Source organism: Lissotriton helveticus, chromosome 5_1 (assembly GCF_964261635.1).
Source record: "Lissotriton helveticus chromosome 5_1, aLisHel1.1, whole genome shotgun sequence".
NCBI lineage: Eukaryota > Metazoa > Chordata > Amphibia > Caudata > Salamandridae > Lissotriton > Lissotriton helveticus.
Window position 1 is genome coordinate 1,999,773,036 of NC_136065.1, and position 27,651 is coordinate 1,999,800,686.

Here is a 27,651-nt window from a genome sequence, read left to right on the forward strand (position 1 = left end):
AGTTACTGAAGGTAGTTACCCCTCCTTTGTTACCCATTGAGTGTCTTGATGGACCAAGGGTTAAGGTAGGGATTGACGTTAAGGGGCTCTATGATGTTTTGTGAGGACAGAATAAGTACATTCTAGTCCTTATGGATTATACATACAAGTGGCCTGAGATAAAACTTGTCAAAGAAGCTGATACCAAAGTTGTCATTGATTTCCTCACTGAAGTATTTTTGAGGGAAGGTTTTCCAGAGATAGTTGTGTCTGACAATGGCAAGCAATTTGTCAGCATGAAATTTCAGCTGTTTCTACAGCCTTCAAATATAAACCATGTTAGGAGCTCACTCTATCATCCCCAGAGTAACGGTCTGGTAGAGAGAATAAACTGTGTTGTTGGTGAATGTGTCAAGTGGGTCAGAGCGGGACACCACAATGTTGTATGGGCTCTTAATGACATGATTTGGTTTTATAGACCCACACCGCATTCTTTAACTAAAGTTGCACCTTTTATTTTGGGATCGATGTCTATAGTCTGTGAGTGCTCACTATGATCACTATGAAGGCACAGAACTTCGACCTCGTCAACCTCATCCTGCTGAGCAATAGGCCCAATCTGTATACTGCTAGTCTGAACATGCTGTGGTTCCAACGACAGTCTGCGCTCTGTGAGCTCTATCTCGTGTATGAAAGCCGATTCTGCCCTCAGCAAAAAAGCATCAAGAGTCCCCACCACCCCAGCACCAGATTTACGTTTGCACATTATTACTATTTCGCGTGATTACAATGTCCACACAGTACCTCCAACGTATTGCAAACTTCCAGTCCACTCTATTGCAAAATATTAATAGTATGGCCCAGCCCGACCTCTTTTGGTCTCTGATGGGCTTGGACAGGCCCGCCCTTGGCCCGGGAACTCCCACGTCCAGTGCTGCGGGAGCCCTGGTGTTGTTTTAAGCGCCTCCAGGCGCATCTAGCATCCAGTACGGTGTGCGTGCCCGCAAGGCGGATGGGAAATGAAGTCCACTTCATTCGTGGCTCCCTGTCAGCAGAGGAAACCAGACCCTGGCTCTGGTGGGCGACAAACAGCAACAAACAAGTAAGTGCAAAAGGAGATCACACGCTGTGGGAGCCCTTGGCGGTGTTTTAAGCGCCTCCTGGCGTGTCTAGCATCTGGTGCGGTGGGCGTGCCCCCAAGGCTGCCGGGAAATGGAGTCCACTTCACTCGTGGCTTCCTGTCAGCAGAGGAAACCGGACCCTGGCTCTGGTAGGCGACAAACAGCAACAACCAAGTAAGTCCAAAAGGAGATCAAGCACCTCCTGTGGCGTTTTGCGTCTGGTACGGTGTGTGTGCCCCCAAGGCTGCTGGGAAATGGAGTCCACTTCACTCGCGTCTCCCTGTCAGCAAAGGAACCTGGACCCTGGCTTTGTATTTAGCAACCGAAATCATGTTGCAAGCGGGGACCATCTTCCTTCTAGCAATGCCGATTTGTGCAGCTTAGTTATCCCAGCTCATAATCCTGTGGAATGCCATCGGCGCCTAGGCACCTAGAAAATTGTATCAAATACACAGTCTAAACAGAAGAATTGGTTTGACTCAAAAAAAGGTGTCAAAAGTGCACTTAGCATAGGCTCCAATTTAAAAAGACAGATAAACAGCCTAGTGCATGTGTGCATGTCAATTTAAATAAATGTGGAAAAATAATAGCTTCAGGGTCTTGTTTCTTCTTGCTACAAATATAAATGTGAATAAATACAGATAAAATGACCACAAACAAAAATGGATAAATACAGCCGAAATGTTTTAAAAAAAATACCATAAAACTGGAAGCCCTATATATAATTGTACCCAACCTCCATAAATCATTCAACCATTCTTAGATTTGCAGAAACCGTGCTCTCTGAGAAATTCAAGTTTAGCTGATGTAGCATGCAAATGAATGCTGAGAAATGATAGCAATAAGGCATAAATGCAAATCTAATCTGTCTTTAAGGTGAACCAGGAGTGGAAGGTAGGCAACCCACCACAAAGGACACTGAAGACGGGATTGAGGCAGCAGGGGACACATCACCTATAACATGTCAAATGGCTGGTTGGCAATGTTGAAGTCAGAAAGTCTGATGAAGAACACTCTGGATGGTAGGACCAATCAATCAATCAATCAATCAAGACATTTGTAAAGTGGCTACTCACCCGTGAGGGTCTCAAGGCGCTGGGGGGGGGGCTGGGAGTTGGAGGGTGCTGCTACTGCTCGAACAGCCAGGGCTTAAGTATCCTCCTGAAGGTTAGTAGGTCTTCGGTCTGCCGTAGGAGAATGGGGAGGGTGTTCCAGGACTTGGCGGCGAGGTAGGAGAATGATCTGCCGCCGGTGGTTGTTCTCCTGATGCGGGGGACGGTGGCGAGGACGAGGTCGGCAGAGCAGAGCTGGCAGTTCGGAGTGTAGAAGGTGACCCGTTTGTTGAGGTATGCTGGGCCAGTGTTGTGGAGGGCTTTGTGTGCGTGGGTGAGGGGTTTGAAGGTGATCCTCTTGTTAACGGGAAGCCAGTGCAGGTCTTTCAGGTGGGGTGTGATGTGGCTGTGGCGAGGGATGTCAAGGATCAGGCGGGCAGAGGCGTTCTGTATGTCTTGCAGTCGTTTCAGCAGTTTGGTTGGGGCTCCCGCGTAGAGGGCTTTTCCGTAGTCCAGTCTGCTGCTGACGAGGGCCTGGGTGACCGTTCTTCTAGTGTCGGTGGGGATCCACTTGTAGATATTTCGGAGCATGCGAAGGGTGTTGAAACAGGGGGATGAGATGGCGTTGACTTGCTTGGTCATGAAGAGCGGTGAGCCGAGGATGAACCCCAGGTTGCGTGCGTGGTCGGTGGGCGTTGGGGCTGCCCCCAGGGCGGTCGGCCACCAGGAGTCGTCCCAGGCCGAAGGTGTGGAGCCGAGGTTGAGGACCTCCGTCTTGTCCGAGTTCAGCTTCAGACAGCTGTTCTTCATCCAATTGGTGACGGCTTTCATACCTTCATGGAGGTTGGTTTTGGCGGTGATAGGGTCCTTGGTGAGTGAGAGGATCAGTTGCTTGTCGTCGGCGTAGGAGATGATGTTGAGGTCGTGCAGTCTGGTGACGTGGGCGATTGGGGTCATGTATATGTTGAACAGCGTCGGGCTGAGGGAGGATCCTTGGGGTACGCCGCAGATGATCTTGGTGGCTTTGGATCGGAAGGTAGGGAGGCGGATGCTCTGTGTTCTGCCAGAGAGGAACGAGGTTGTCCAGTCCAGTGCTTTGCCTTGGATTCCTGCTTCATGGAGGCGGGTGTGTAGGGTGCGGTGACTGACAGTGTTGAAGGCGGCTGACAGGTCCAGGAGGATGAGGGGTGCAGTCTCGCCTTTGTCCAGCAGGGCCCTGATGTCATTGGTGACGGCGATGAGGGCCGTTTCGGTGCTGTAGTTGCTGTGGAACCCAGACTGGGAAGGGTCCAGGATGTTGTTCTCCTCGAGGTAGCGGGTCAGCTGTTTGTTGACAGTTTTCTCAATGACATTCACCGGGAACGGGAGCAGGGAGATGGGCCGGAAGTTCTTGAGGTCCTTGGGGTCTGCTTTGGTCTTCTTGAGCAGGGTGTTGATCTCGGCATGCTGCCAGCTCTCTGGGAAGGTCGCGGTCTCAAAGGAGATGTTGATGGCTTTGCGTAGGTGGGATGCGATGGTGGGGCTGGCTTTGTTGAAGATGTGGTGTGGGCACAGGTCTGATGGGGAGCCGGAGTGGATGGTGGTCATGATTTTGATGGTGTCGTCGTCGGCGATGTTGGTCCAGGTGAGGAGGGGGTCACCGTGGATGGTGGCCGTGGGGTCTGAGGTGTCACGGGCTGTAGTGGAGGCCTGGTTGTCGAAGCGGTCGTGGATGTCTGCGATTTTGCGGTTGAAGAAGGAGGCCAGGGAGTCGCACAGGTCTTGCGAAGGTGGGATGTCGTTGGTGCTGGCGCTAGGGTTGGAGAGTTCCTTCACAATGTTGAAGAGCTCTTTGCTGTTGTGTGCGTTGTTGTCGAGGCGGTCCTTGAAGGAGGTCTTTTTGACGGATCTGATGAGTTGATGATGTTGGCGTATGGCGTTCTTGTAGGCTGCTTGGTTCTCTGGTGTTTGTTCGAAGCGCCATTGCTTCTTTAGCTTTCGGCAGTTTTGTTTGGAGGTCTGGAGGTCAGCGCTGAACCAGCCGGCAGTCTTGTCGGTGCGGCTGTTGGAGGGATTCTTGATCGGGCGAGGGTGTTAGCGCAGCCTTCGATCCAGCGTCTGAGGTTGCTGGCAGCGGCGGCGGGGTTGGTGGAGTCTGTGGGTGGGCTGTGGGCAAGGACGGTGTGTAGCTGGTCTTCTGTGATTTTGCTCCAGCAGCGGCGGGGGATCTGTTGGGTGCGGGGGTGTGTGGTGGGCTTCTCGAAGGTGAAGTGGAATCAGCGATGATCGGCCCAGTGGAGTTCGGTGGTGTGGCTGAATGAGACGTGGCAGCTTGCAGAGAAGATGGGATCAAGTGTGTGTCTGGCGGAGTGGGCGGGAGTAGTGACGAGCTTTTTGAGTCCGAGGTTGGTGAGGTTGTCGAGCAGGGTGGTAGAGTTGGTGTAGTTGTTTTTCTCGAGGTGGAAGTTCAAGTCCCCGTGGATGATGTAGTCCATGGACGCAAGAGCGTACGTGCTGACGAATGGAATCGCTGAACTGTGGCCGAGGTCCAGGGGCCTGTAGATCAGAGTTCCTCTGAGGGTGGTTTTGGGGTCAGTGTGGATCTGGAAGTGCAGGTGTTCAGCGGTGTTGAGGGTGTCGTTGGAGTTGGTTGAGACCTTGAGGGTGGATTTGTGGATAATGCCGATTCCACCTCCTACTCCGTTGGTGCGGTCTCTGCGGGTGATCTTGTAGCTGTCCGGGATGGCTATGGCGATGTCGGGTTCCGAGGAGGTGTTCATCCAGGTCTCTGTCAGGAAAGCGATGTCCGGGGAGGATGTGTCGAGCAGATCCCAGAGTTCGATGGCGTGTTTGCGTGCGGAGTGGGTGTTCAGGAGTATGCATCTGAGGTGGTTGTATCCTGTCCTGGTGGGTGGATTTGCGGGTCTGTTGCTGGTGAAGCTGCAGTTCCGGCAGGAGAAGGGTCCTTGGGGGAGCTTCGGGGCGGCCTGGAAGCATGAGTGTGTTTGTCCGGTGTTGAGTGCGTGAAGGGTGCTGGCATCGTAGCGGAGTCGGGCGTCGTGGTGTTCGTGGGGGCCAGGGATTCCGGCGCTGGGCGTAGGCCAGGCCGGGACGGGCGCAGACGGGCTTGCTTTAGGCGTGCTTTCCAACAGACACTCTGATTATGATGTCGGTCAGAGTTGCCTCTGACCAACATAATCTTGGGACCGACCGACCTCTGTAAAAGAGCTGTAGCTCAAGCTCCCATAGTGAAGGGGGAGATTGTGCTCATCCCTGCACCGCGTGGCGTGGTGCGGTGATGAACAGGGGGGCACCATAGGTACCCCTTAGCCCCCAACCAGAGGCCGCAAAGACAAGGGAGACCTGCTAGGGGCCCCCAAAACTCACTTTCCGACAGACTTTCCTTGTTGGAAAGTCCGGCAGGGAAAGCTTGCCGGAAAACGAGCATCGTAATCCCAACGGCAGAAACACTGTCCATTGGGATTCCGGGCCAGCCTCCGAGTGGACGATGGGCTCCTTGAGCCCATCGCACTCCAGTCAGAATGACCGGCCGATTTCAATTTTGACCGCCTATATTGTAACTAGGGGGTCGGAATTGAAACCGAGGATCTCAGTCAGAAAGCCTGCGACCTAAGGTTGGAGGCTTCTCAACCAACATCGTAATAGGTCCCTTTGTTGTGATAAAAACTAGCCTGTGAGCAAGTGAAAAGGACACTAACTGGAATACAATGTGCAATTAGTGACGATCGGCCTGGAAGGGCAAGGACTGAAACAATGCCTTGTATGATGGGTGGTCACCCATTACATGGCTGGCAACAGTGAATGGATGCAAGCACAGCTTTCCAGCACAGTGCTGGGCAGGTATACAAGCGGACATGGAAGCAATGCCAGGACACAGCAGTCATGCCAATAATAATGGATGTATCTATGTATATTGTATTTCTATAGCACAAAGCTAGCCAAAATGAAGTGCTGCACATGGTCAAATAAAGTGATATAGTTAACGAGTGATGGGAGGGGTAGCTGGTTTGTGGATGGTCAATGCACTTGTGATGTAGGGTTCTTTAAAGCGGTGCGTCATCAACTCTTTCATAAATTGGAGCAGCTTTGGGGCAGTCCTGATGGATATGGAGATGTTGTTCAAATGTGGTTTGCTCACCTCTTATAGATGAACCTGTTTAAACCTATTGAAATGGAGATGAAACATTTTTTTGAAGGAGAGAAGCTTGTTTAAAGAGTGATCTCATTTATGTGGGAGCTGTGTGTTTATGTCCCCTTCATAAAAGGGGCAATGGATAGGAAGGGTGATGGGGTACATTTCAGCACTCTATGGCAAACCAATGGGTCTAACATCTGAATCATTTATCAGAAAAAGAGCTAATGTCTCAAACTGAGCAAGAGTACTAGCTCAAGGCGTCATCCAGAAGATGGTTAACCCTGTGTTTAGCAAAGTGAAAACCTATGTAGGATTCCCATCAATATCATGTATGATCAATATTCTCATGTGGTCCTCCGTCCTCGGTCCAGTGTCTCTAGATCATTGAGACAGAAGTGGTACCATCTGCGGACACATGGATTCCACATGCCAACACAAGGACAACCATGGGAATCTGATGAGATGGGTAGGTGCAGTGCAAAACAATAAGTGTGTGAAAAGATAAAATAGGATAGAGAATCTCATTCCAACTTTATTCTACCAAGACCTCTTCCTAATTAAAACCAAAGAACAGCGCAAAAACTAAATTCATGCAGTTTAACCAATATCTGCATCGGGGGATACAACCGATGCAGGTCTTTAAATATCCCTTAGGCCCTCCCTAATGATGTGTTTATATATAGCACTCTATGGCAGTCATGAGGGATCAGAAACAAGGGAGTTTCAGGCATTCCAACAGATGAGGTCAAGAAATGTACCAGAGTGCATTGTTTCTGTGCAGCCCATGCACTGATGGGACTGCAGCCAATGGAGTGACTACCAGGAAGTGTTATGTTATGTTATGTTATTTTGATTTGTAGAGCGCACTTATACCCGTGGGTGTCTTGGCGCTATGGACAGGCGAGGGGGTCTGTGCTAGCGGCTAGTTCTGGAATATCCAGGTCTTCAAGCCCTTCCGAAAGCCAGTGAGAGAGGGGGAGTTTCGGAGCTCAAAAGGAAGAGAGTTCCAAAGTTTGGAGGTGTAGAGGTGGAAACTGCGCCCACCCCATTGAACAGTGTGGATTTTTGGTACCTGGAGAAGTTTTGAGCCTGAGGAACGGAGGTTCCTAGGGGCTTTGTACCAAGAAAGCAGATTCTGAAGGAAGATCAGCCCTTTATTGTTTAGGGCTTTGTAGGCTAAGGACAGAGCCTTAAATTTAATCTGTTGCTCCACTGGAAGCCAATGCAGCTTCTGAATTTTGGAGGTGACTGAGTGGTTTCTGGGGATATGGAGAAGTAGTCTAGCAACTGCGTTTTGCACACTTTGGAGTTTTTTGAGGCATTGTTTTTGTGCATTTCCCAATAATCCATTGCAGTAGTCCAGTTTAGACTGGATTAAGGCTGTTACTACAGTTTTTCTGGAATCTGCTGGAATGTAAGGGAGAATCTTCCTGATCTTTTTGATAAGAAAGTGGCTTGCTGACACAGTAGCATTGGTTTGATGAATAAGAGAGTGTTTAGGGTCCAGCCACACCCCCAAGTTCTTAACTTTAACCGCCGGTCTAGGGTGTTCACCCATCTCCACTGGCCACCAAAGATTGCCCCAGCACGGTAGAACATTGCCGAAGGTCATGATCTCTGTTTTATCAGAGTTTAATTTTAAGGCAATGGTTGATCATCCGCATGCAGGTTTGGAATTTGCAGCGGGCGCTGTCTCTTTTTTTTTTGTACTGTTATGGCAATCTGAGTGTCATCGGTGTAGGACGTGAGGCAGAACCCAAAGTTCTGAATTAGTGGGGCCAAGTCTGAGACATAAACATTAAAAAGTGAAGGGCTTAGGGAAGAGTCCTGGGGTACTCCGCAAGGAAGGGTGTACGCGTCCGAGCGGTAGGCGTCCAACTCAACCGTGAGTCTTCTGTCTTTAAGGAAGGAGGATAGCAGAGCCAATGCTGCGCTCCCGATCCATATTCTCTCGAGCCACTCATGCAGGAGAGAATGGTCAACCGTATCAAAAGCGGCTGACAGATCGAGGAGTATGAGCACGGCTGTGCCTCCCCGATCCATCGCCATCTTGATCTCTTCTGTAGCTTTGATCAGGGCCGTCTCCGTGCTATGTTCACTGTGAAAGTCAAACTGAGAGGCGTCCAGCAGGTCGTTGTCATTGATGAATTGAGTCAATTGGGAATTCATAATTTTATCGATTATTTTGGCTGGTAGAGGTATCCGGGCGATGGGATGATAGTTATTAGGGTCAGTTGGCTCCAGCGAGGGTTTTTTGAGTAATGGTAAGATGGAGGTATCTTTCCAGATCGAGGGAAAGCATCCGGACCTAAACATGGAGTTGAAAATATCTGAGAGACCTGGACTAACCACATCGGCGATTTCTTTAAGAATTTTTGGCGGGCAGGGGTCAATGGGGGATCCGGATTTAGAATCTTGGATGTATCAGCAGAGATGGGAGAGAAGGTAAGCAGTGTGTTGGTGTTATGCTCTCTACAAGTGGGATCTGTCGAGGATGAAGGGGCAGAATTCTGAAAGTTATTAAAGATGTTCAGCACTTTAGTCTTGAAGGCTGCTGCAATGTTGTCGCATAACTTTTGGTCACACTTGATTCCTGGGCTTTTTGCCGAGGTGAGGTATGTTCACCACTCGGAAGAGTTCTTTGGAAGAGTTTTTTGCTTCCTTGATTTGTCTAGTGTAGAAATCCTTTTTACTGGCTATGAGGTGGTCTTTGTATTGTGATAGTGCTATTTTATAAATGGTTTTCTGGTTGAGGCAGTAGTTGGCTTGCCAGCGTCTTTCTAGTTGCCGGCAGAGCTGTTTTTCTTTCCGAAGATCTTCGGAAAACCAGGGTGCTGAGGGGTTCCGCCTATTTCCTGAGGTTTTCTTTATAGGGGCGACGGTATTAAAAGCGTCGTTAAGCCATTTAAGATATTTCGGAGCTGAGACTTCAGGGGACCCTAGAAGTAGGGGGCGGGACTCTTCAAGTAGGGAGCGAAGGGATTGAGTATTCATAAGCTCCCATTTTCGTATAGTTGTGGCAGGGGTCTTTGAAGCCTCGGATGATCCCAGGGGGGTAAAAGGAAATGCAAATGTAATCAATGCTTGATCAGACCAAGTTAAAACCAGGGTTTCAATAGGCGCAAGGTTATTAACAGAGGAAAAAAGCCATCTAACGTATGGCCAGCCTCATGGGTGGGGGTCTGAATTTTTTGTGTGAGACCTACTGCTTCCAGGGTCTCCAATAATGCTTCAGTCTCCCTATTGGTTCTATCTTCGAGATAGAAGTTAAAATCTCCTAGGATAGTGAATTCATCATTTTGTAAACTAGTTTCTAAGAGGCTGTCGATGTTAGAAATAAAATAGCTCCTGTATCCGGGGGGCCGATATAGAAGAACACCCTTGAAAGTTTGTTTAGTGTTCAACTCGATAGTAAAGAGTAAGGACTCATAAAAGGGTGTGGAGGTCGGGTAAAACCTAACTGGGAAGTGGTCCCTAAGTATCATGGCCACCCCTCCCCCACGTTTGAGAGGCCTGTCTACCTTAATTGCCTGGTAGCCTGCCGGAGTTGCAGTTACAAAGTCTGGGTCAGATGCAGCGTCTGCCCAGGTTTCGGTCAGACACAGTAAATCCAGATCATGATCGGCGATGAGTTCGTATATTTCATACTTATGTTTGGCCAGTAATCTGACATTTACTAAGCTTACCTTCAAGGTGGTGCTCTTGCTAGACGGGGGAGGATTGCTGTTTCCGGGGGGCTGAGCTGTCTGAAATGCCCTGGTATTCAAAGGTTCCGGGAGAGAAAAGCCGCAGGCACAGGCTGTTTTTAGGTTGCCTGGTATCCGTTTACAGCAGTTAGGGGCCGATGTGTTTATTTTTATTTTATGCAATTTTTAAAGCGCACAAATACCCAAAAGGGTGTCAAATACCCAAAAGGGTGTCTCGGCGCTTGGGACGACGGAGAGCTGTTGTATCATACTGCCATGTACGCGTTATGGGAGGGGCAGGGGTTCTGGTCCTAGGCACGGGCCGGGCGTGGACGGGCGCAGACAGGCTTGCATTTGGCGCGCTGCCGGCGCGCCCGCTGTGCGAAGCTGCCATTGCCCTGATGTATGTGGCCCATCCCCCCCTCTAGCCCGGAAGTAGACCACGCCTGGCGCTCCCTCCACATCAATCGGATAAAACCTGTGGTGGACCGGGGAGCGCGAGGCGAATAAAGGGCGTCAGAGAGGAAAAGACATGTGCAAAGTGCAGGTAGGTCAGACTGGTGCAAGAACTAGCAGCAATATGTTTTTTAAAAAGTTAAAAACACAACAAATATAAAATACGGGCAGCAGCATAGACAGAATGGGAGCAGAGATGTGCATGCTCTTACCCCGCGCTTCCGCTGCGCGAAGCTGCTATTGGCCTGATTTATGTGGCCCGTCCCCCCTCTAGCCCGGAAGTAGACCACGCCTGGCGCTCCCTCCACATCAATAGGGTAAAACCCGTGGTGGACCGGGGAGCGCGAGGCGAATAAAGGGCGTCAGAGAGGAAAAGACATGTGCAAAGTGCAGGTAGGTCAGACTGGTGCAAGAACTAGCAGCAATATGTTTTTTAAAAAGTTAAACACACAACAAATATAAAATGCGGGCAGCAGCATAGACAGAATGGGAGCAGAGATGTGCGTGCTCTTACCCCGCGCGTCCGTGTTCCACCAAAAGTAAAGGTCCTATTCTACCTGTAAGTTCTCTTTACAGGTGAGCATGTATTAGCTGGCTGTATCTGTGGAACTGTGTGGTTAAGAGGGTGGGGGAAGGGGAACACGTTTCATATGGTCTGAAGGATGGGCAAAATGAGCAACATATCAAATAAGTATTACAATACAGTAAATTATGCAGTCAGTTTGGGGATTTTTTGAGGTCACATATGGGATATTTCGTATCAAGTTGTATCAAAGAGAATATATTCTTCTCTACAAGGGTCATCTGCTTTACAAAGAATTTCAATGCAAGGAGAGACAAAAAAATCAGCATGGGTGGGTATGCAGAGAGAGGAGCGAATTCAGATTATCACTAACATTATGCAGCATCACACACATTTAGGGGCTACATACATGCAAGGGAGACACCAGGGTCGGCTGGTGAGAAATGACGAAAAGGGCATTGCCCTACCACCATGGGGGGAGAAAGAAGAGGATGAAAAAGAAGAACAAGGGGCGTGGCTTCGGTGCCGAGAGCGATGGCTGCACTCGTGTGAGGATCCCTGATTCACCAGGCTTCTGCCCCTAACTAATCTACGTAAACAGCAGCAAACCAGGTGTAAATGAGGCGCTGGTCCATTGCGCCGAGACTTAGCGGAGACAGCGGGGAAATGGCGAGGAACACAGACGCAGGAAGAGGGTAGCACTGAGGGCAGCCCAGCATGCGATTGAAGCACCGGCCTCAATTAATGGGCGCGACGGCTGGAAGTCATGGTGAGGCCGAGAAAAATCGGTGAGCCTCGCGGTGTGTGAGACCTGAAACAGCATTTGAATACCAACAAAGCGAAGTGCATGGGCGTCCACAGAAATTTTTCCAGGGGGGGGCAACATTTTTACTTCATCACCATCCTCCGACATGATTGAGCACAAGTATTAAATAAACACATAAAAAAATCTAATTAGACAAAGAGCTTAAATAAACAAAGAAACCCATGGGGTGGGAGAAAAATCATGTGAGGCTTCACAGCAGATTACATGGCAACCACAATGAAACAGAGGAAAAAACAAACAAGCATTGGCATAGCCAATAGGTCTCGCCTTTAGGACCTTATAAGTGTTTAGCCATGCAACACTTGAAGTTGTTGCACCAAGGATATTGTACTAGACAACTAAACACTTATAAGGTTCCAAAGGGGAGACCTATTGGCTATGTCAATGCTGTTTTTTTTAAATGACAAGCAGTGCTATATGGCTTCGGCTGCCACTTAGTCCACCACATCCCACGTAGATGCTGCAGCCATCTTTGAATGGCTTTAAAGCCAATTCAAAAGCTGTCACCAGTGTATGTTAATCCCTATCTCAACTGTGAGACTGCTCTCCTGCTTCCCAATTCTATTAAATACAAATGATGTAAAAAGAACATCCCTTTCTGAGCTGCACGGCTCATCCTACCCACGTTTCATGCGCAGATTTGAAATACTGATGGTTTGGGCTTCCCGGAATTCAACTGGTTGAGAGGTAGACAGGTGTAGAGAGGTAGAGCGAGGTAGAGAGAGAGAGAGAGGTGTAGAGAGGTAGAGAGACAGATGTAGAGAGAAAGGAGAGAGAGAGAGAGAGAGGTAGAGAGGGAGGTAGAGATGTAAAGGTAGAGAGAGAGGTATAGAGATAGAGGGAGAGGTAGAGAGAGAGGTAGAGAGAGAGAGAGAGAGAGAGAGGTATAGGGAGAGGGAGAGAGGTAGAGAGAGAGGGGTAGAGGTAGAGAGGTAGAGGTAGAGAGAGAGTGGGAGAGAGAGAGGAAGAGAGAGAGGAAGAGAGAGAGGAAGAGAGAGAGGTAGAGAGAGAGGAAGAGAGAGAGAGGAAGAGAGAGAGGAAGAGAGAGAGGTAGAGAGAGAGAGGGGGAGAGAGGTAGAGAGGGGTAGAGAGGGGTAGAGTGAGAGGTAGAGAGGGGTAGAGTGAGAGGTAGAGAGAGGTAGAGAGAGAGGTAGAGAGAGAGAGTTAGAGAGAGAGAGTTAGAGGTAGAGGTAGAGGTAGGGAGAGAGAGAGAGAGAGAGAGAGAGGTAGAGAGGTAGAGAGAGAGGTAGGGGTAGAGAGGTAGAGAGAGAAAGAGGGGTAGAGAGATAGAGAGGTAGAGAGAGAGAGCAGTAGAGAGAGAGAGAGAGAGAGAGAGAGAGAGGTAGAGAGAGACGTACAGGTAGAGCGAGAGAGAGAGAGAGAGGTAGAGAGAGAGGTAGAGTAATAGAGGTAGAGAGAGAGAGGTAGGGAGAGAGAGAGAGAGGTAGAGAGAGAGGGAGAGAGGTAGAGGTAGATGTAGAGGTAGAGAGGTAGAGGTAGAGAGGTAGAGGTGGAGAGAGAGTGGTAGAGGGAGAGTGAGGTGGAGAGGAAGAGGGAGAGGAAGAGAGAGAGGTAGAGAGGGGTAGAGAGAGGGTTAGAGTGAGTGGTAGAGAGAGGTAGCGAGAAAGAGGTAGAGTGAGAGAGGTAGAGGTAGGGAGGTAGAGAGAGAGAGGGGTAGAGAGAGAGGCAGAGAGAGGTAGAGAGAGAGAGAGGCAGAGAGAGAGGCAGAGAGAGAGGTAGAGAGAGAGAGAGGCAGAGAGAGAGAGGTAGAGAGAGAGAGAGGCAGAGAGAGAGAGGTAGAGAGGGAGAGAGAGAGAGAGAGAGAGGTACAGAGAGAGAGGTAGAGAGGTAGAGAGAAGCAGAGAGAGAGAGGTAGAGGTAGGGAGAGAGAGGAAGAGGTAGGGAGAGAGAGAGGTGGGGAGAGAGAGGAAGAGAGAGAGAGGTAGAGAGGTAGAGAGGTAGAGGTAGAGAGGTAGAGAGAGAGGTAAAGAGAGAGAGAGAGAGGTAGAGGTAGAGAGAGAGGTAGAGAGAGAGAGGTAGAGCGAGAGAGGTAGAGAGAGAGGTAGAGCGAGAGGTAGTGGTAGAGAGGTAGTGGTAGAGAGGTAGAGAGAGAGAGAGGTAGAGAGAGAGAGGTAGCGAGAGAGATAGAGAGAGGTAGAGAGAGAGAGATAGAGAGGGAGAGAGAGGTAAAGAGAGAGGTAGAGAGAGAGAGGTAGAGAGAGAGAAAGAGAAGTAGAGAGAGAGAGAGGTAGAGAGAGAGATAACAAGAGGTAGAGAGGTGTAGAGAGAGGTGTAGAGAGAGGTGTAGAGAGAGAGGTGTAGAGAGAGAGGTAGAGATATAGAGAGAGAGGTAGAGAGAGAGGTAGAGGTAGAGAAGTAGTGGTAGAGAGGTAGAGAGAGAGAGAGGTGGAGAGAGAGAGGTAGAGAGAGAGAGGTAGAGAGAGAGAGGTAGAGAGAGAGGTAGAGAGAGAGGTAGAGAGAGATGGAGAGAGGGAGAGGTAGGGAGAGGTAGAGAGAGAGAGGTAGAGGTAGAGAGGTAGAGGTAGAGAGGGAGAGGTAGAGAGGGAGAGGTAGAGAGAGAGGTAGAGAGAGACAGAGGTAGAGAGAGGTGGCGAGAGTTAGAGAGGTGTAGAGAGAGGTGTAGAGAGAGAGGTAGAGGTAAAGAGAGACATAGAGAGAGAGAGGTAGAGAGAGGTAGAGACTAGAGAGAGGTAGAGGTAGAGAGGTAGAGGTAGAGAGGTAGAGACGTAGAGAGAGAGGTAGAGAGAGAGAGAGTGAGAGATAGAGAGAGGTAGAGAGGTGTAGAGAGAGGTGTAGAGAGAGAGGTAGAGGTAAAGAGAGACATAGAGAGAGACGTAGAGAGAGAGGTAAAGAGAGGTAGAGAGAGAGAGGTAGAGAGGTAGAGAGAGAGGTAGAGAGATAGAGATAGAGAGAAAGGTAGAGAGAGGTAGAGAGAGAGAGGTAGAGTTAGAGAGGTAGATTGGAGATCCTAGCATTTCCAGAGCATTAAAGGCACTACTCATTTGTAACGTCATTCCTTTCACTGCACATCCTGCTTTATCTAAATAACTAGGGCCCTCAAAAACAAAAGGATGCTGTGGTCATAAAGCTTACAATTTGCAGCATCACAGTGGTTGCTACTGCAAAACCCCTTTTTAGAGTTGTGTATAACCTTCATGATTGACAAAAGGGGTTCTGCATCTTACTTCTTATTGGAATTTGGAGGAGCAGTGGAAAGGTTGCTATCTTCAAATTGCAATTTACAATGACATATATCAATGGTTTTCAAACGCAATGGCAGTTGCAAACCGTTGATCTGATACCAACACTGAGCTGCAGTTGGTACATGATTCAGAAAAGAAAAGTTGTCCCTGTGGGACAGCTTTCCCTTCGGGAATCATGTCAGGCGACAGTGAGTACAGACAGTGGTCCAGGGGCTACACTCGATACTGCAATGAACATGAGGGACTGCCCCTTTGGAGCTCAAGGCGTAAACCCTTTAATCCATCTCATATGCAGACCCTTCTGTAATACTAGTGCTTATGGTGCAAAAAACAGGCATATCGAGTGTGGTGCAGACACTTCTGTTCAGTTTTAACTCTTTTTCAGTTGTCAACAAAATATTTTAAGTCATATTTTGGTTTCCATTGTTAACTGTTTTTTAATATATCCATTATTTTATTTGAGAAATAATGGATATATTAAAAAACGTATAACAACAGTTAACAATGGAAACCAAAATATGAATTAAAATATTTTGTTGACAACTGAAAAAGAGTTAAAACTGATTATAACCATGGAAAAGAAATTGATGAAACTTTAATGTTCGCTGAAAAGTGCACACATCCATCGGAACAGAAGCGTCTGCACCACACACGATATGTTATATGAAAGGGCACCTAAAGAGTAGGTACCAGGATGTAGTAGCACCAACTAGGGTGATCAACCGTCCGTAAATTTCACGGACTGCCCATAATTTGGGCCTCTTGTCCGTTGTCCGTGAAGACTTCTTTCACGGACGCCTTTTGTCCGTAATTTCAGCTGCCCCCTGCAAGCAGTCTGAGAGTCCTGTAACCCTCACTGCAGGGGCCAGCTCGTGCTCCTGCTGGGATTAGTGGCCTGCAGCAGCCCCTCCCCGACCTGGCAGAGACTGCTATCAGGCCCATTATCATTCTGTATGTTACCCTAATTATCACATACAGAATGATAATGGGCCTCTCTGCCCAGTGACAGCATTTCGGATCCGGTGTTTTTTTTCCAGTGGGGGTGAGGGGGAATCGAAATGTCCTGATAAAGTAAATAAATAAAACCCTTACACCATCTCTGAGGTTTTAACTGTTACATGCCTGCTAGAAACAACGTACGTGCTTTAATAGGAGCTTCTGAAGAGTTTTGCATGAGTCCTTGAAAATGGTAGACGTCTATAGCGTGAGGGACATCTCTGTATGGAGTGGGCTATAGTATATTACGCAATGTGTCTTTGGCATGATAAGAATGTCAAGTGTTGGTAAAGCAATAACGTGGAAGGGGCCAAGGTCTCTCCCAAAAAATAACAGACTGTGCGTCAAAGGATCCGTGCTAAGCCGCTCTCACAGGGGACTCTGCAAAGTGGGAGAGGTAACGCAGGTGTCCTTGGAGGTCTTGTCACAAATGACTTGTGCTGTTTTTATGACATCATGCGCTTTTAGGGCTACAATGTTAGAAGCATGAAGTAGGTGACTGAGCACTGTACCTGTTTCAAGGCCCTCTCTGGCAAATAAGTTGAACCAAAGAGAAACTAACTGCTTTATTCAGTGTATTATAAAGTGTCCCTTAAAGTGTCACACAGAATGTATTGAAATGCCACACTTAAGCAAGCTGCAGAAATGGAAATGTTACTCATAACGAAACTGAAAACTTGGCAGATATGTGAGTAAAAACACTTCAAAACAAGCTAAAATATGGGTGATAGCTTTTAGTTTTTTTCATTGATTGGCAAGTTTCTGCATGTAGGTCTCTTTGGGGCGACATTTGAATGGTTGCAAGAATGTATTAATGGGTGAGGATAGATAGATGAACAAGTTTATTGGTGGGTGAATGAATGAATGCAAGAGGAGATGAGGTACATGGGTGAGCGCACAGATGAATGATATGGTGGCTGAGTCAATGGATGAGTGAGTGCATGTATGAATGGGTGCTACTTGAATAGATTAGTGAATGAATAGTAGAATACATGGATCAAGGAATAACTGTGCATGCAGTGATTACTAAGAGCATGAACAGATCGATGGATGAATAGTTTAACCCCTTGGCCGCTGCGGTAATTCCGCTGCAGCGCTGGGGGTGAGGGGGGGTCGCGTGGCGCCACCATGCTTGTGATGGAACCACTCCGTCACGAGCCATGGGTGCGCTGCGCTTATAACGGAGTGGTTCCGTCATGGCTCCGCCCGCTCATTAATTCACCCGCGCAGGCGGGGAATTGATATCGCGTGGGCGGTTCGGCCGCGGCATGACAGAACCACTCCGTCATGAGCACACGGCACCCGTGGCTCGTGACGGAGTCGTTCGGTCACAAGCACTCAAGGGGTTAAGAGATTGTATTGATGGACAAATGAGTGTGCAAGCAGATGAGAGAAAGTATGAATTAAGTAAGTGCCTGAGCTGAGCTCTGCACTTCAGTCATAGTCTGCGCAAAGTTGAGTTCAGCGTCAGTGAGGCTGGTTTAGGCTCCACGCGGGGGCCTCTCACACATCTTACCGCCCTTCCATTTCTGGTGCTGGGTGTAATTTCTGATATTTATATGTTTTCCTTGTCTTCATTGCTTGATTTTGCTCCTCGTGAGAAAGTCTCACTCATAGTCATTGAATGACACTCATAATTACAACTGAAATTGTGAAAATGTCACACGTAAGCAATCTGAAACCTTGGCAGCTATGGGAATGTAAGATCTGAGACGTTTTCAGCTGTGATCTTTTTCTTCCCTTTTTTTTAATATGCAAACGCAGGTGTGTTTCATTCTCATAAACAACAGATGCAGTGAGTGCAAGGTTCTCGCAACCTAAAATAAACGTATTTTGACTAGTGCTTGTGTTGGTTGTCTATGTACTTATGCACTATTGCGGGACTTCCTCTGATGTGTATGCAAAACGTACCTTTAGTCCGGAATTTTTGTCCTGAATTCTGACCTGATGTCCTGAATTTTTGTCCTGAATTTTGACCCTTTGTCCTGAATTTTTGCACTCACTGTACTGAATTTGCACCCATGCCAGTTGGTCACCCTAGCACCAACAAAAGAAAGGAATATAGCTTGAGTACGAATAAATCACGAGTGCACAGAAGGACTTTCCAATTGATCTCGCAAAAAAAGGCAGACACACCCATTGCATCTCTGGGCGAATTGTGTAATTCGGTGCCAGCGTTAATGAGGCTTTGATGGTTTTCACCCCTTCCCAGGGCCCCTGGCTGCAGCTCCACTCTTCCTTAGCTTGAAAAATGTGCCCCAATCCCCCCCCCCCCCGGAAATTTGACTCTAGGTGCGCCTCTGCTTCAAGCTGTGGGAGCAGCCAGGTCCGGACCTTCTCTCTTGCCCATCAGCAGCAGTTTTCCCGCTCATCAAGCAGGACCGTCATTGCAAGCGCTTTCTCACGCTTTTAAAATTGACGGCCCTGCAGACAAACACCACTGTGGGGACTGTCAATAGTGACGGACCGGTGTTCCAGGGGGGGCAAGTGCCCCCCCTTGCCCTCCCCTGCGGACGCCCATGCCGACGGATCGGAATTCACACCCGATTATCGGCGAGAGTAAGGTGGCCAGAGACACGGAAAAGCCGACAGCCACACTCTGCCCGGGATCCGCTGGGAGGGAGTATCAGCCGGCCACTGGGATGAGGTGAGAGTACAGAGATTGCTGTGATAATTCCCCACCCCACGGCGAGATCATGAATGTGTGGGACTAAATATGAAAAACTCCTCATTGAAGGCGTGAAAAGATAGAGTAACTGCCCGGTGTACATCCATAAAGTAAATATTCTAGAGAGCCAAAATGGCGCCGTTTGGGTGAGCCACCGGGAGAGGCAGCTGAATACAGCACAAAAACAGGATTGACATTGCGGAGCTGATCAGCCTGAAGTATAATAAATCTGAAAGGGTGAGAGCCAAGACACCCGATCCACCTACCTGCGCGGCAGTGGTGATCTCTTGTGCAGAAACAGGCAGCGGTATAGGAGGGTCCCCACTTAACCCCATACGCAATAGAAAGAAAGAAAAAGCAGGAATTGACACCGGGGAAAGAGACAGTGGGCACAGGAAACACCTAAATCCCAGTCGGGACCAGGATAGTACAGTGCATAACTTGCAGCAAATACAGCTCTATGGTGCATTCAACTGGAAGCAAGACCCCTGTACGAGAGTGTAAAACCTGAAGGTGGACAAGGTGCCAGGATATAGTGGACTCCCGGGCGATATACCAAGCTCAATGAAGGAGCCGCAACGAGTGCAATAGACAAGGAGGATTTAAGATCTAGCCAGGCCAAATAGGCCTCCAGCCAGGAGGCCACAATGGGTAAAGGTGCAAGAGGAGCCCTCCAGACAAAGCTGGACAAATTCACCATGCAGAAACGAAATGCGCCAGATGCTGCCGGTAAAGGAAGTGATGAAATGGTGCGGGACCGGAGAGCGAAGACCCGCTCTTAAAAGATATCATGGAGGCCATAGTGGGAATGCGTATGCCGTTGGAATTGAGGATGGACGAGATAACAACAGAAGTGATGCTGATAAGGGTGGATATGCAAAATATCGGCGATAAAGTGAGGAACGTGGAGGTGGTTGCGGTGGAACTTGGTGGCGACACCAGAAAGATGCAACGAGAAATAAAAGATTTACAGGCCACCAGCCAAAAAAAGAAGAGGCTCCTGGATGACTATGAAGGGCGGTCCTGAAGAAATGATGTACGGATACTTGGGATCCCGGAAAAAGCGGAGGGACAAACAGCTGATCTCTTCGTAGAGTCACTCATTTGCGACTATCTCAAGCCGAGGGCACTGTCTACATTTTTTGCTGTTGAAAGAGCACATAGGATCACTGGAAGTAGACCAAAGCCGGGTGCCCCTCGTAGGCCCATGTTGGCTAGACTATTGAACTTTAGGGACCGAGACAATATACTACAAACTACTCACACGGCGCCGCCAATCAGGTATGAGGACAGTGAAATTGCTTTTTATCCTGACATTACGATAGCAGTTCAGATGTAAAAGAAGACCTTTTTAGAGATCAAGAGGCAGCTGTGAGATAAAGGGATTAAATACTCCATGCTATTCCCAGCAAAATCCAGAGTTGAAGCAGATGGGACGCCATGGTTTTTTGATACAAGCAGACTGGTTGGAGGGGCTGAGACTTGCGAGAGACAACAATTCTAAAAATGGGAAAGACCCTTATGGAACGACCAAACCCTTACATCAACACGGACGGCAAGACGCAACAACCACAAGGCTCGAGGGAGAAGGTGTCTACGGCTGAGAAATGGTAGCACCTGGAGTCACCATAGAACTGAGTCTCATTAAGGATGATAAGTGATTAAACTTGCACTGCTTTAGCTGCATGAGTGAACGGGGGAAAATTGTATGAAGGAGTCAGAGCTGGGGGTTCCGGCGTGGGGGACCCCATAACTTTACTTTAGTTAGTTTGTGTAGGAAGACAGGCACTCTGCATGGTTGGGGAAGTGGGCAGTTTGATGCCCAGAGTGCAGGGGAGCAGGGAGGGGGTTACGGGGGTATAAGTGTTATTGTCATGTTTGTTTGTCGCAGATTCACGTAAAGAGGTAAAGGGCAACAAAGACATAAGGTTAGACACAGTCAGGCAAGGGGGTTCGATTGGGCAGAAAGAAGCTCCACCCCTAGTTTTCCCCTTGGGGTCGTCAAGGGGATGTGGGATACAGGTAGCTATGATCTATTGGGTGGAGAGTAGTGAAAAGTCATATGGGAACCACGGATGAAAAGAAATTCCAGCTGCTGTCATTGAATGTAAATGGGTTACGAGACAAATTGAAGAGAGGAGTGGTACTACAGTTTATCAAAAGACATCTGCCGGAGATAGTGCTGCTCCAAGAAACCCATCTAGTGGGTAATATGTGCAAAGCCCTTAGGTGGGCTTTTACCAACTTGTGGCACACTCAGGGTTTACAGAGTGTTCGATGGGGTGGGTATACTGAAAAAAAGGACCTTTCCCCTGTCGATTGAGCAAATATACACGGACTGTTTGGGGAGATATGCAGCAGTGTCTGGGATCTGGGAGTGCGAAGTGCTTAACATAACATCAGTGTACCTTGCGCCCGGACTACAAGAAATGGCACTGAGGGACTTAGGAAAAGCAATGTTGACATTTCCCACCGGGAAATTGGTGATGGGGGGGACTTTAATTCGATATTATTATCTGGTAGTCTTGATCGTCACCCACACAGGGATATATGCCCATCGAAAGCTGTGCTCCCGCATTTCCTGGATGCGTTCGGGTTAGCAGATGTCTGGAGGGTTCATCATCCGAATTATAGAAATGTTACCTTTTACGCAGGGGCGCATAATAGCCTTTCATGAATTGATTAGATTTTTACCCTGGCTGACCAAGTCAGATATATTCAGCAGATCAGACACCTGGCGAGAGGTATCTCTGATCAGTCCCCCATATGGGTGCAGGTTGAACCAGGAAAAGGTAGTAGCACCAGAATAGCGCCCATAAATCTATGGTACCTTCGAAACCCGAGAATCAAACAGAAGGTCACCCAGGAAATGCATCATTATTTTAAAGAAAATGAAGGTGCTGTAGAATCGGCGTAGCACCTCTGGGAGGCCTTCAAGACGATGATAGAGTGGCATGCAGTATCTCAGATAGCAGGGGCAAAGAAGGAAAAAATGCGAGAATGTTCGAATAGAGCAAGAAATATCAAAGTTAGAAAATTACCTGTCGAGGCAGGAGGGGAGGGACAGCGCGCACTTACTAAAACACTAAAACAAACAGAGTATAGAGATAAAGCGAAAGATATGGCGAGAACATTAGCCAGTCATAAGCTAGGGCGTATATATGAGCTGGGGGATAAAGCAGGGAAGTTATTGGCCTGGCTCGACAAAAGAGAAATGGCAAATCGACTGGTCACAGGGTTGGCAACAGATTCCGGGAACAGTCTTAAGGACCCACAAGAGATTGCTAATGAATTTACTAGGTACCATGAACAGCTCTACATGTCTAAAGTTAACAGGCAGGAGAGTGAGCTGAAAGAACTACTGTCAGAAATGTGACTACCGACACTAAAAGTTGAGGACAGAGCATCACTTGATAGCGACCTAGTACAAGAGAAAATATCTCAAGACATCCTGAATATTCAAATAGGGAAGGAATTCGCACCAAATGGGCTACCCATTGAGTTTTACAAATTAAAACCAGATACAATGGCTGATACCTTAAAGCCATTTATGAAGAGAGTCTGGAGAAGGGATATCTCCCACACGATCAGAGAATAGCCACACTAGTTGTGATTCATAAAGAGGGGAAACCAAAACATAAATGCTTGTCATATAGACCCATATCATTGCTAAATGCAGAGTTCAAAATACTGGCCAAACTATTGGCCACCATGTTGGTCTGGTGATTTCCAGACTGGTCCACTTGGACCAGTCGGGATTTATGCTGGCTAGAAATACATCTTTGAACCTGCAGCGATTGCATGGGGTCATGGGAAAGGTGGATACTTTAAGAGAGGATGCTGTAGTAGTGGCCTTAGACGCCACCATGGTGCTTAACACCATAGAATGGTCATACCTATTTGCAGTTTTGGATAAGTTTGTATTTGGCCTGAAATGTATTAGCTGGGTGCGACTCCTATTTTCTGGTCCTCTCGCCCAAGTGGCAGAGAATAATAAAAAGTCAACTGCTTTCCATCTTCATAGAGGGATGAGGCAGGGATGTCCTTTATCCCCATTATTATTTGCTTTAACATTGGAGCCTCTCACTTGCTGGATCCGTAAGGACCCTATAATTCGAGGATTGAGATGGGCAGATGACTGGGAGGAAGCCGTGTCTCTTGAGGATAGACTCCTGGATGGATATATGCCGCGTAAGGCAATCTCTCTGACTTATTCAAAATTAATTAACAACTCACCGGATCCCCTTCCGCAACTCCGTGAGAAATGGGAGAGGGATCTGAAGGCACTGGATGAAGAGCAATGGAAGGAAGCATTGGCATCACCCATGGAGGTAGAGATAACATCAAAATTGAAACTTGTACAATTGAACGTTTTACACAGAATAAACTACACGGGACCCACTTTAGTCAAGACGGGACATAGGGAAGACACTAATTTTAGAAGGCAATATGGGCAGGAGAGTACATTCATGCACATTATGTGGGACTGTCCGCTCCTTTGCGGGTATTGGAGAGAAGATGTCTGTTGCATGGAAGAAGTGTTGAGAGTACACTTGAAACTAGAGCCCAAATGGTGTCTGCTGAACATATGGGAGCCAACGGACCTGGGGAATAAAGAGAAAATGTGGGCAGCTCTGGGGGGATGGTGGCCAAGAGAAACATCGCAAGGGCATGGGGAGTGCAAGAAGTACCAACAGTGAAGGAATGGGGGAAAGATATAGATTGGGGTATGTTCCGTGAGAAAACAGTTTATATGTCCAGGGGTGCCCGAAAAAAATGGATACAAGTATGGGAGAATTGGAACTCTTACAGGGGAGACAAATGTACACCTCCCAGGGTGCCGACGCAAACCACCCCAGAAGAACTAGAGATGTAAGATGATAATAACCGATTGGGTGTGGAAACTCTTTGCTATAAATGATTCAAATGTGCCAAATTAAAAGTTCGAACATTGCTACAACGTGAATCTGTTTTGTTTTTTCTTTCTGTTGTATTCAATAAAAAGAAACTTAAAAAAAAAAGAAGACCAAGCAGCTGGAAACAAATCAGTTTTAATCAATGTTCTTTTGGGGGATGGGGAGGGGCTGGGGTAATGACCTGAGGCTGCTTTGTGCACAGTGCGCATGTTGTTGTTGGTCGAGGTCTTCCTCTCCCTGGAGGCATAGGCTTGGCCTGTGATGACAAGTTGTAGGCATGGTGTGTTTTGCTTTCCAGGTATAGGTGTTCCTATAAGGCGTTATTCACATAGTCCCAGGGCAGGATTGGAACACTTCCATTGAAGTGAAAGGCAGGGGGCAAGGTTGGCTCATGGGGGAGATGAAGGTTTGGGTGTGTCACTGATCGGGTGATATCATTTCAATACAATCAATGTTTGTAACAAATGCCGTACCACCATGGGTTAAATGAGATATAAGGAGCATTTTTCCAATTTTGTTTTTTGTTGAAATGCAACAACAATTAATAAATATACAATTTGTACATTGAAATCACAATTATTCAGAAAGGCTACCTAAAAAGAGGTTTGTAAAAGAGAAGGGGCCACGTGTGAGAAAAATACAATTATTTTGTGTCCAAATCTTTAACCAGAATTGATATATGTAAGGGCACTCAAATAGTATTTCTTTTACAGTTGAATTAGACAAGTGGCAAGCCCAACTCGCTGGTCATATATTAGAATTAAACTTATGCAAGGCACATGGGGAAATCATTAGTCAAATATAAATGAAAAATAATGATTGGGTGGTATTAGCAGCACAAGAAGTTTGTGAATCTTTATCCATATTTTATTCCATAAGTAAGAAGAAAACAAATGTGCAAGTCTGTTTCCTACAGTAACTCCAATGCTGTTTTCTGTCTAGGTTCATTCAGGTAGGGAAGTGAGTTGAGTATATATTTTGTATGCAGAGATGAAGGTTGTATTTATTTTTTATAAGTCTTTTTTATTGAATCTCAAAATTACAGCATGACATTGGCAACTGCACTTCCATTGGGACAGTTATTTGAGTACATATAAACTGTTGAAGTAGTCCGGCGATCAATAATACAGCTTCCAAGCACTCATTTATGAAATAAGCACTAGTGCCCCAATTCCAATTTACAGTTGTTGTCCCTCATCTCGAACCTGGGAGGACAGAACAGAGGTAAAATGAAAGGGGAGTACAGAGGGACGAGAAGGGGGAGGGAGAACTCTGGCCTCCTAACATGACGTGTTATTAGGTTGTCTGTTCACACATCGCCAGAGAACACAAAAATTCTTATCTGATATTGACTGGGTAAGCCCATCCTTGTCCTGGGGGCGGGAGAGAAGGTAGCTCTAGAGCGGCCCCCAAATATCCCTAGGGCGAGGCTGTGCTTGCATAACTCCCAGTATTCCGCCAATTGGCTATGGCAGAACGCCGCATCCTTGAGCCAATGAACGGCCTGGGGGCTTCTATAGCGGCTGCAACACATCGCAATGCACCACTTGGCCATCAATAGGAGCAACGCCGCTAGTTTGCTGGCTGTCGCTGACACTTTGCGCTTGTATCCCAGCAGTGCTGCCAGGGGGAGCACTCAATCTCGCACTCTAGCATTTCCTCCAGTACATCAAATATATTTCCCCAGCCATTCAGGGGACCTATATAGTCTGTGTAGAAATGTAAAGTGGATCAGCCTCAATCTATAGTTAGGGACAACATCCTAGCTTGTATATATTCATTTATCCTCCTCTATAGGAGTACCTAATATTTCTTCCCAACCCCTCCCTACTGGGGGGGGGGCGCTGATAGGTGCAATGCGCTGCATGCCTGTATAAAGCCGGGTAATTCATTGGCATGGTGATGGGTTACCTAGGAAGTCTTCCAAGACTTGAAACGTTGGGGGCCCTATCCGGAACAAAGCGAAGTGCTCACGCAGCGCCACACAGAGCTGATAGTACATCATTTTATCAAGTAGACCTGTGATGTCCTCCACAAGCGCACTATCAGGCACTATAAATTCTCTGTCTGGGAACACCTCACCCATAGTGCATAGATGTAGCTTCCTTAGTCTCTGGCATACCCCTGTGTCTTCCGAGAATGGCAACGCCGGGTGCCTCAGCAATGGCACAGAGAGGGCAAATAGCTTCTCTATCGGTGCCCTCTTCGCTATCTGTGCCCTGCGAATCAGCTCTCGCCATGCCCAGACCGTACAACCAACTGTATTCACCGTTGAGCACGGCCTAGTCTGCAGTCTGTAAAGTACCATGTTTAGCGGCGTCGGGCGGCATAGTCGTGCCCAGGTGCTGTGTGCGCCATAAATTGAGTCAGATATAGCCAATAAAACCCAAACTGGGCTTGTGCATAGATGAAGTAGAGTTCCATATCACAGGCCTCTAGACCTCGCTGTTCAAAAGGCAGCATCAGGATCTCCCAGGAGACCCTGGGCTGTTTACCGGCCAAAGCAAGGGTAATCAAATTCAATTTAAGTCTGGGCGCAGAGGGTAAGGTTAATAACAATGTTTGCAGGAGTTAAGAAATGGATGCTGGAGAAATGCTGGTACAGAGAAAACAATATGGTTTGGAAATAGCTGAGATTAAATTTCGGTATTTGAGTTTGTATGAATTAGGAAATTTAAATAAGAATTGAGCTTGAGAGGAGGGGATCAGGGAATGATTATGTATTAATTGGAGAGTTCATAACAAACCGTTTTCCTGCCAAGATTTCTATAGGCTGAGATTGTTGTTGAAGGTGAAAAGATTAGAAATAAAATTGGGGCGCAGAAACCTACAAGCATTTTTGGGGGATGGGAAGCGACATGGAGGAAGGGCAATGGGTAGAAGACAGAAATTCTGAAAAAGAAAAGGGCTGAGTAAAGGATAGCTCTAGCTCTGTCCATAAGGGATGGTCATGTGAGTAGTGCTCATCATAGTATTAGGCAAATTGTTTCAAAAAGAAGGCAGCATGATAAGATTGGAAGTTTAGGAAGTTAACACCTTGTTGCTTACTGCGTTGGTGTATGATGAGTGACATAAGAAGTTTTTTTATTGTTCCATGTGAAAGCAATTAAAATAGAATATATTTTTATTTAAAGGAAGATCAAATATTAGTTGGAATTGCAGAGAGACAGAAAAGTATTATGGGAGCTAAAATCATTTTAATATAAACCAGGCTACCCCACCATGAGAGGTACAATGGGTTTCATCTTGATGTAAGGGTATTTAAGTTTGAAAGAAGAGAAGTAGAATTAAGAGATACATGATCTTTGGTGGAATTAGTAACCCAGAGACCTAAATATTTTATTTTTGCTGGGGCCCAAAGTAAATCTGAAGATGAGAAGTCATGTTTAAAAAACCATTTATAAAGAGGAAGGATTTGACATTTGTTAGAGTTAAGTTTGTAGCCTGAAAGTTTTGCAAAGGTTGAAATTGTTCAGATTACCATGCTACTCGTCCCTGCACGGCATAGGGTTTCCATGTGCTGGGGCCGCACTCAAGGTCTCTCTTTGGCTTGAGGATGCATCACGCTGCCAGACTCTCCTGTCCGAGTTCGGGGATCTCATGCCAGCCAGATCCCGTCCCTCGACATATGGGGCCCACTTGTGTCTTACCTCCTAAGTCGTAATTCCCAGCGCCCGGCGACCACTCCCGTGCTCCCCGCCAGCGCTCCGCCCGCAGCGGCTGCCGGTGAAGGTCTGTGAGTAGCTTGCCCCCCGATCTTACTCCCCCCAGCTTGATCCATCCCTCTCCCTTGTTTACGGTGCCTCTTACCATGACTCGCCCTACTGAGCTGGTGCTCTTACACTATTTCTTTTAAGTATTGAGTTCCAGCGGTATGTGCTCAAGGTTCACCTCGCAGAAATATATTGTATTCATGTACACGGTGCCTTGATATGGTGCAATCTTGTAATTTCGCTATGCAATTTTGTTCAATAAGGGTTTTTTGAAAATCAAAAAAAAAAGGTTGAAACTGTTCTAGGTAATGTTGAAAGGAGTCAGGAGAGGTAGGGTAACCAGAATTTTAAAGCAA

At 47.5% G+C, this 27,651-nt stretch overlaps 1 protein-coding gene and 1 pseudogene across 5 annotated transcripts in view; one reads left to right on the top strand and one right to left on the bottom strand.

Annotated features, from left to right (window-relative positions):
- Window positions 1–27,651, top strand: part of LOC144756156 (uncharacterized) — a 551,055-nt gene that overhangs the window by 356,278 nt on the left and 167,126 nt on the right. The window lies entirely within an intron of this gene.
- Window positions 1–27,651, bottom strand: part of LOC144756157 (uncharacterized) — a 337,832-nt pseudogene that overhangs the window by 10,677 nt on the left and 299,504 nt on the right. The window lies entirely within an intron of this gene.